This window comes from Otolemur garnettii, unplaced genomic scaffold (assembly GCF_000181295.1).
Source record: "Otolemur garnettii isolate 467f Iridium unplaced genomic scaffold, OtoGar3 scaffold00156, whole genome shotgun sequence".
In the NCBI taxonomy this organism is placed as follows: domain Eukaryota; kingdom Metazoa; phylum Chordata; class Mammalia; order Primates; family Galagidae; genus Otolemur; species Otolemur garnettii.
Window position 1 is genome coordinate 4,166,114 of NW_003852551.1, and position 8,604 is coordinate 4,174,717.

At 43.5% G+C, this 8,604-nt stretch overlaps 1 protein-coding gene and 1 pseudogene across 3 annotated transcripts in view; one reads left to right on the forward strand and one right to left on the reverse strand.

Moving 5' to 3' along the window:
• EYA3 (EYA transcriptional coactivator and phosphatase 3) overlaps positions 1-2,694 on the reverse strand; it is a 105,520-nt gene extending 102,826 nt beyond the window's left edge. For 2 of the 3 annotated variants that reach the window (XM_023519108.1, XM_003799831.3), the window contains exon 1: positions 2,525-2,694. The gene's annotated coding sequence lies outside the window, so the exon portion shown is untranslated. The remainder of the gene's footprint in view (positions 1-2,524) is intronic. The other variant, XM_003799833.3, reaches the window with a different exon arrangement.
• A 123-nt stretch (positions 2,695-2,817) lies between these two features.
• On the forward strand, positions 2,818-5,358 carry LOC111728413 (annotated as a pseudogene).
• The last annotated feature ends 3,246 nt before the right edge of the window (positions 5,359-8,604 follow it).

The window sequence follows — 8,604 nt, forward strand, 5'->3', positions numbered from 1 at the left end:
GTCTCAAAAAAAAAAAAAGAAAAAGAAAATTATTTAATTTTACCTATAACAAAAAAATGATTTTATATTAATTGATTCTGATATTAGAATATATAAAAGTCTTTTAATTTTCAAGTGTACAAAATCAAACCAAATTTAGAATTTAAGGATAAATGTCAGCCCTATGCATGTCACATAATCATATGAACAGTCTAAATATGTATTATAATTGTACACAGCAGGTGCGCCAAACAACATTTGCTGAAAGAAATGTGTTACAAAGATTATTGCTAAGTATTTTCTAGGGAGAAAAAAAAAATCTAACTGGTACTAACATCAACCAAGCTAAAATAAGTTAAAGTGCATCCAACACAATCTGTACTTAAGATATTAAGTAGTGACTGCCTAGGGCTGCTCTATTAACTTATTTACAATAAGTGTACTATTTAAACTACATATTTCCTTTCTGATTCAAAATTCTATTGCGCATGTATAAAGGGAAAACAGTGAAGACAAGTTTTATGAAAAAGCCTAACTTTTTAAATGTTTGTTTTTTAAGTTACTATAAATAACAGAGAAAATGCCTTAATTACTTCAACATTTAATAATTAGCTACCCTAGGACTTAAATTGATGAGACCAAACAAAAGTACCAAGATGATGATGTGTTCCACTATTTGCTATGTTCTCTGACCATAAAGAGTAGCACTACCAATAGGGTAGTTTATAGCTTAAGCCGTACATTCTGTATAAGAAGGTGCACTTGTATTCTTAAGTTAATCAGAAGATGGAAAGTCCACCTGTTTTCTACTTTACTATAACAATTCAATCCTTTGGTATAAACCAAGTAGATGAATATATGAGAATTAACTATTCCTGATATTTTTACATATACATTTCTGTTTTGAACTATTCTTCCTCTGATTAAATCATACATGAGCTAAAATATCCTGTTATAAGCAGAACACAAAAATCTTTCACACAGACTACCAAAAAAGAAGTTCTATTCTATGAGTCTTTTATTTGTAATCAAAACAAAGAGAATGAAATCATTAAACAGCTTAGGCAAATCACGGAAACCATGATGCTGCAAGGTACAAACAGTAAGGGCATGTTGGGAGTATATTCTGCTTCTTAAATTTTTAAAACTGCATCTTCCTCAAAACACACCATAGGGCCCAAGGACAAAAATTAAAACATGTAAGACAGAGCATGATAGCAAGTAAAATGACCCTCAAAAACCCTCCCAAAATAATCAAACCAAAATAGAAAACTAATATGCAGAAGAATATTTTAAATTGAGCCCTCGGGGTTACAGACTAAGACTGCCAAGCTAAAGTAGAAATTTCTATAGAAAACAGACAGTGATTCCTCTCCTGAGCTTTAAAAACAAACATGCACTAAGCTGTCTCTAGTGATTTTGTTTTGGGGTTCTTTTTCCCCCTTTAGTTTAGTGGCCAGGTGGTGGGGCAGGTTTTTCAGTAATCTGTAAATCAGAAAGTCTATCCTTGTTCTGTATGAAGACCAGCAACATAAACGTAACTGACTTTAGCCTTGAATTAAAAATCTGTCACAGATTTCTCATCCTAATGGAAAGTACTGTAGTGAACTCTAGGCAGAAAACATTTCGGTTACAACACACTAAGATTTTTGGCAATAAATAAGTAAGTGTGGGGCTAATAATCTCCAAAAAAAACCTCTGTTCTCTCTTAGAATCTGTCCTATAAATTAAAACCCGTGCAGAAAACAGAGCTGACTGTCTCAAAACATTCGCATTTTTGCCTCAGTTATGCACATCCATTCTCATGGGAACATAGGACAACATAGGCACATGCGTTGTGCCTGCCACCTGTTAGCTGCTCTTGAGAAAGCCCCAAAACTGAGCTCCAGAGAAAAACTGGAAACGCCTTTGTTGTTCCCTAACTACGGAAGCCACCAGAGTTCAGACTAACCCAGCGCCCTCAAGGCAAAACTTCCGCTAGGCTCAGGAACTCTTCCCAGATTGGGGCTTACCCAATAAGGCAAAACCCTCTTCTAAGTAAGAGCAGGCAGGAGAACCCCAGAAGCAGCACTGGCACCTATTAGTCCCAGGAGAAAGGGTCAAAGGTGAAGAAACTGGACCTAAGATCAGAGGCTCAGTTTCCCAGTGGAGAAGAGGATAAGCAGGTGGGCCGTCTCTCTGGGTAAAAGAACGGCAAGATCCCGGATCAAGGGATGGGGAAAAAAAGAGTAAGAGGAAAACTGAGAGACAGTGGCTGAAGGAAGCGCTGAGGCGGAAGGCAGGAAACCAGGGTTAGAAAGCGGCTGATGATAAGAATAAGGAAAAACAGCGAGGCGAGAGGTGCGCAGAGGCGAGATGGCTAAGCTAAGGTGAAAGAGGCGAGGCCAGCGTGCAGGAAAGGGTTGGAGTGAGGGAAGCATTGCAGGAACAAGGGACAGGCGAAGAGACCCCCGCCCACAAGGACTGGGACAGAACTCTTGACCCGTCCTCTTTCAGGTTATACTCGTTCGGGTGCGCTCAGGCCCTGTTGAAAGCAAAGACTCACCCAAAGGGTACAGAAGCCCCACAGCAGGACATGGGACCGGTCGACACCCACAGCAGAATCTAGCGAGCAGAGGAAACCGCGGCGCTAGTGTAACCCGGATACGCATCCCTAAGAACCGGAAGTAAGAGGCCAGGGTCACCTCAATCCACACCTCGGTCTACTAGAAGCCTCTGGGCGCATGCGTCGGGCCTCGGGAGGCGAGGAAGCGTCTAAGCCCCGCCCACTCCACCGCCCCGGTGAGCCCCGCCCCTGGTCTCTCTGGCCTCAGCTGGTCTCCGTAGTGCCGCGCGTAGATGAAATCTACCGCGCTGCAGATCGTGGAGCATCCCAGCAAAGGGTACTACCAGCCTCGTTTCTCCAAGTCTTTTTAAACGCGTGTAATCCCTACCTACATAAAGGGAGCGTGAGGAGAAATGCTGGATGAATTTAGTAGATCTAGAAGAATTGGGAGGAAGAATGGGTGGGAAGTTTTGGAAGACAGTTGGGAGGCTAGCAAAGAGTGATCCTTTTTTGTCCCCGAATTTAGTTTATTCCTAATAGTATATTGAACTTATAGTTAACTTCATTTTCGTGCACATTCCTTTCAGAAACGAAAGATTTTTTTTTTTTAAGAGACAGAGTCTCATTTTGTCACCCTTCTATAGAATGCTGTGGCGTCACAGCTCACAGCAACCTCCAGCTCATGGGCTTTGGCGATTCTCTTGCCTCAGCCTCCCGAGTAGCTGGGACTACACGCACCCGCCACAACGCCCAGCTATTTTTTTGTTGCAGTTTGGCCGGGGCCGGGTTCGAACCTGCCACCTTCGGTATATGGGGCTGGCGTCCTACTCACTGAGCCACAGGTACCCCCCGAAACAAAAGTTTTAAATCCTTCGTTAATTTTTAAATTACTACTTAAGTATGAGCAAGGAGCAATGTTGAATTCAGGTTTTATAGAGACTTTGAAGTTAATTCAGTTTGGGGCCCTCTTTAAGAAAAAAATCCTAATTACAAATACAATATGAGATAGAAAAGTGAATCTTTTATAATGAGAAAAGAACAGTCCAAGTACGGTAGCTCATGCTTGTAATCATGGCACTTCAGGAAGCTAAGGCCGAGGATCACTTGAGGTCAGGAGTTCAAGAAAAGAAATCAGAAGTTAGGGCGGTGCCTGTGGCTCCAACGAGTAGGGCGCCGCCCCCATATACTGGAGGTGGTGGCCTGGTCAAAAACTACAAAAAAAAAAAAAGAAAGAAAGAAAGGAAAAGAAATCAGAAGTTAGCTCACAAATACCACAAAACACGATTTGTATTAATTAACTGCTTGATATACCTCTAAAATACTTTATTTCCTATATTTTGGCTGCATATTCTTTGATCACAATTTTCTATGACAATAATATACTATTATAACTTCGTCTACTTATAACCTTAACTCTGCTCTCTCACATGTCACATCTAATTCACTAACAAGTTGTGCAGAATCTGCCTTTAAATCTGTCCAGCATCTGACAGTTTACTACCTGTTAGTATAAGCCACAGTCCATCCATGACTGTGAGCACCTGTGCCTTCCCATAATCTATTCATAAGGTAGCAGTGAGCTGCTGTTAAAACCTTAATCAGATTCTATCCCTCTTCCAATGGATTTCTATCTCAGACTGAAACCCAAAACCTTTACATTGGCCTACAAGACTCTCAAGATTTGACAGCCTAACTCTAACCTAGTCTACTTTCTCTGTCATCCTTCCACTTAAGTCACACTGGCCCCTTTGCCTTTCTACAGACCTGCTCATGTGCTTGGGGCCTTTGTGCTCACTGATCCCTGTGCTTGGAATACTCTTCCCCTAGATACTTGCATCATTCACCCTTTCACTCCCACATCTTTATTCAAATGCCACTTTCTCAATGAGAACTCTCTGGCACTATATTTAAAATTGGAACACTACCATTGTCCTTGAACTTTCTACTCCAGTGCCTTCCTTAATTTTTCTCTTTTTATCACATCCAACAAGTTGCTTGTATATTTATTTTCTCCCTGACCAGAATGTAAACTCCATGAGGACATGGATGTTTGATCTGCTTATGAATGTATTTCAGCCACTGCGCCTAGCATATGGCTGTATTTCAGTACTAGAACAGAGCCTGGAACATTGTAGGTGCCGAATAAATATTTGTTGAATGAAAGAATAAATTGTCCAAGAGGCGCACAGTAGCAATGGTGACAGTGGTGGCCTTGGAGCAGGTGCTTGTGTCCCGAGGTGCCATCTGCCACCTTCTTCATTGCGCTGCTCTCATTGCTGGTGTTGGCCCCACCTGTTCCTGCTGCAGACACCCCTGGCACCTTCTGGCCTTTCACTGAAGTCCGAGGCCCTGTGCAACTGGCAAGAGTGAGTAACACTGAAGCTTGATCAGAAGTTCCCCTTCAGCCCATGAGAAAGATATCCATGTTCAAGTACATCTCAGGATCTTCACTGGAAAGAAGGGCAGTCCAAAGCTGGAAGCTGAACCCTGTGCCCAGCACCTATCCCACACAGAGCTGTCACCCTCACCTGTCCTCAAGCCACCCTGTCACCCAGATGCAGCATGCCAGTGGTCAGAAACTAGCCACCTGGCCCACCTGCATTTCTGGGCACATGCCTAGCCTGCCTCCCTACCAGCCTACCTCTGGCCTATGTTATGTGCAGAATCATTTTGGTCCCAACCCCAATTCCTCCAGAGTATACCCGGCTTCTGTGGGAACCTCCCTGGGTGTCCAGCCCCACCCCATCAGCTGTCCTGGCCCCATATATTCTGGGGGCCTGGGCACTTAGGGGGCTGTAAGCTCCAAGGAGTCCTCAAGGGTCCCAATGCCTTGAGAGAGTTTCTAGGAAGGTTATCTCATATCTTGGCCTTCTGAAGAAGATCCTCTAGGGGGGATTTTCCAGACAAAAAATTATTTATTGAACCCCTCTGTGTGCCAGGCTCTGTGTCGATTACTTTGATAAATGTCCCTATTTCAGTCTCATCTGTGCTCATGGCAGCTTTGTGAAGTACCCTTTACTGTTGCCAGTTTACAGATGCATAAAGGCGAGACAGTCTGTGCTTGTACCAAGCCACGTGGTTCTGGAGCGACACAGCTGGGCTTCTCAGCCCCAGGTCCTCAGCTCCTCCTAGTGAACACCTGAGAGAAGAGGGCAGTAGCTGGCCCACCATCCTTCCTGTCACTGTGTGCCATGCTCTTGGTTATAGTGTCCCTGTGTCTGTGTCTCTGCCCTTCAGGAGCTCCCAGCTGGTATGCTTGGCAGTTCCCAGGCCTGTAGTGTATCTCTCCCTCCGCAGTGCCCCCTACCCAGACTCCTCTACCCCAGAAGCAATGAGACGAGCCCACATGAGCTGCAGCAGGATGCTGGTGGACCCACAGTATTGATTACCTTTGTATAAAGAAATAATGTCCAACTTGAAAAAAAAGAAAAGAAAAGAATAAATTGTTGGCTCAGCACCAGTAGCACAATGGTTACATCACCAGCCACATACACCAAGGCTGGCAGATTCGACCCAGCCTGGGCCAGCTAAACAGCAATGACAACCACAACAACAACAACAAAAAAATAGCTGGGCCTTGTGGCAGGCACCTGAAGTCCCAGCTACTTGGGAGGCTGAGGCAAGAGAATTGCTTGAGCCTCAAGAGTTGGAGGTTGCTGTGAGCTGTGACATTACCGCACTCTACAGGGGGTGACATAGTGAGACTCTGTCTCAAAAAAAAAAAAGGAATAAATTATTCATTTACTTTGAGATAAATTGCTGATTTTACTCTGCTTTTCCTGATCTGAAACTGCACATGAGCCACCAATTCCACCAGGGGGACCCCATGAGTAACCAATGGGTTATCCCCAGAAAAATTACTCCCCTAGCAAGTACATACACAGATAGCCAACCAGTCACAGGACTGTTAACAGACAGAAATCTATTCTGAGAAATGCCTTCTTAGGTGATTGTTAGCTCCTTGTTAGCTCCTTGGCTACAAACCGGTACTGCATGTTACTACACCAAATATTGCAAGCAATTTTAACACAATGATGAACAAATCTAAAGCAAATCTAAGCATAGAAAAGGTACTGTTAAAATATGGCATTATAATCTTATGGGCCAACACAGTACATCATTGACTAAAATGTTACGAAGCACAGAACTGTATTTCTAAAAAAGAACTACAGGAAAACACAAAAATTCTTCCATGGGACAGAGAGTGCTGCTGTAGCACAAGTGGCTCTGGTGTGTTTACAGTCCATTAAGAGTACAATCCAAGTTCCTTACTCTGGTCTACAAGGTCCTTTTTGCCAGCCCTTCCCAAATCTCCGATGTCATGCCCTGCCTCCTTCCTTTCACATACTGAGCTCCCATCACCTGCCATGCTCTCCTTTCTGTTTCTTGTACAAAACAACTTTTCTTGCCTCAGGGCCTAAGCCCAAACTGTTCCCCCATCTCTTCCCTAATGAAGAGATGAAGGAACCTTCCCAATGAATGGTTCCTTCACCTAGCTTCAGTTACACGTCACCTTGTGAAGGCCTCCCATGCCTTCCTGCCTCCTGCTGAAAGCTGCTCCCTGGCCCCCTTCCCATACCTTATCTTTTCTTCACATTCCTACCACTATTTGAAATTATCTTGTTTACTTGTTTATCACTAGTAACTGGACTCCATAGGGGTCTTTTTTTTTGAGATAGAGCCTCAAGCTGTCCCCCTGGGTAGAGTGCCGTGGCATCACAGCTCACAGCAACTTCCAACTCCTGGGCTCAAGTGGGTCTCCTGCCTCAGCCTCCCAAGTAGCTGACACCACAAGTGCATGCCACAACGCCCGGCTATATTTTTGGTTGCAGCCATCATTGTTGTTTGGTGGACCCAGGCTGGATTCAAACCCACCACCTTTGGTGTATGTGGCTGGTGCCTGAGCCACTTGAGCCACAGGCGCCAAGCCACCATAGGGGGTCTTTATCTCTCTTGTTCATTGCTGAATTCTCAGAACTAGAAGAGTGATTATCATTTGGTGGGTGCACAGTAAACACAAGTAATTACTAATATTTATTGAAGCTTTCCTATGTGTCATTGTCCACATATAGTAAATACATCAGTGTTCACTTTCTCTTAATCCTCCCAACAAACTTGAGAAGAATTATGATCATCTCCATTTTAAGGATGAGGAAACTGAGGCAGAAAGAAGTTAAGAAACTTTCTTAAGGCCTCACAACTGGCAAGAAGCAAACCCAGGACTTGAATACAGCTCTGTATGACTTCACAGCCTATGATGGTAACTACCGGGCCATGTTCCTCTTATATTATAGGAAGAGCAACAGGTACCCAAGTATGAATTCATTTACTTAAAGTTTCTCTCCTCTGATTTTATGCATTTTTCTTTGCTACCATGGTCATCAAGGAGTGCAAATGTTTGTTGGGGGGTTATTCTTACTCTGCTGCACTACTTTATGGGACAAGTTTATGGCAAAAACACAATTAGATTACTTCAAGCTGGGTATTAGTTATATTGTTTTCTATTCTTTTCCATAGATTTAAAATATTTCATTCAAATTTAACACAGAGCCGGGTGCAGTGGCTCACACCTGTAGTCCCAGGTACTTTGGAGTCTGAGACAGGAAGATCACTTGAGCCAGAGGTTTGAGGTTGCATTGAGCGATGATTACTCCACTGCACTCCAGCCTGGGTGACAGAGCAAGATCTCATCTCTAAAACATCAATAACAAAATTTAACACTAAAGAAAATGTATCAATATAGTTCATCAATATTTTAGCCAAATCTTTTTAAACAAAAGCCAAAATGTAAATTAAAGCACGAAATTAACTACACTATAAAGGCCTAAAAAATATCTGATGTAGCTTGGCTCCTGTGGCTCAAGCGGCTAAGGCACCAGCCACATACACCTGAGCTGGCCGGTTCGAATCCAGCCCGGGCTGCCAAACAACAATGACAGCTGCAACCAAAAATTAGCCAGGCATTGTGGCAGGCACCTGTAGTCTCAGCTACTTGGGAAGTGGAGGCAGGAGAATCGCTTGAGCCCAGGAGTTGGAGGAGTTGGAGGTTGCTGTGAGCTGTGATGCCACAGCACTCTACC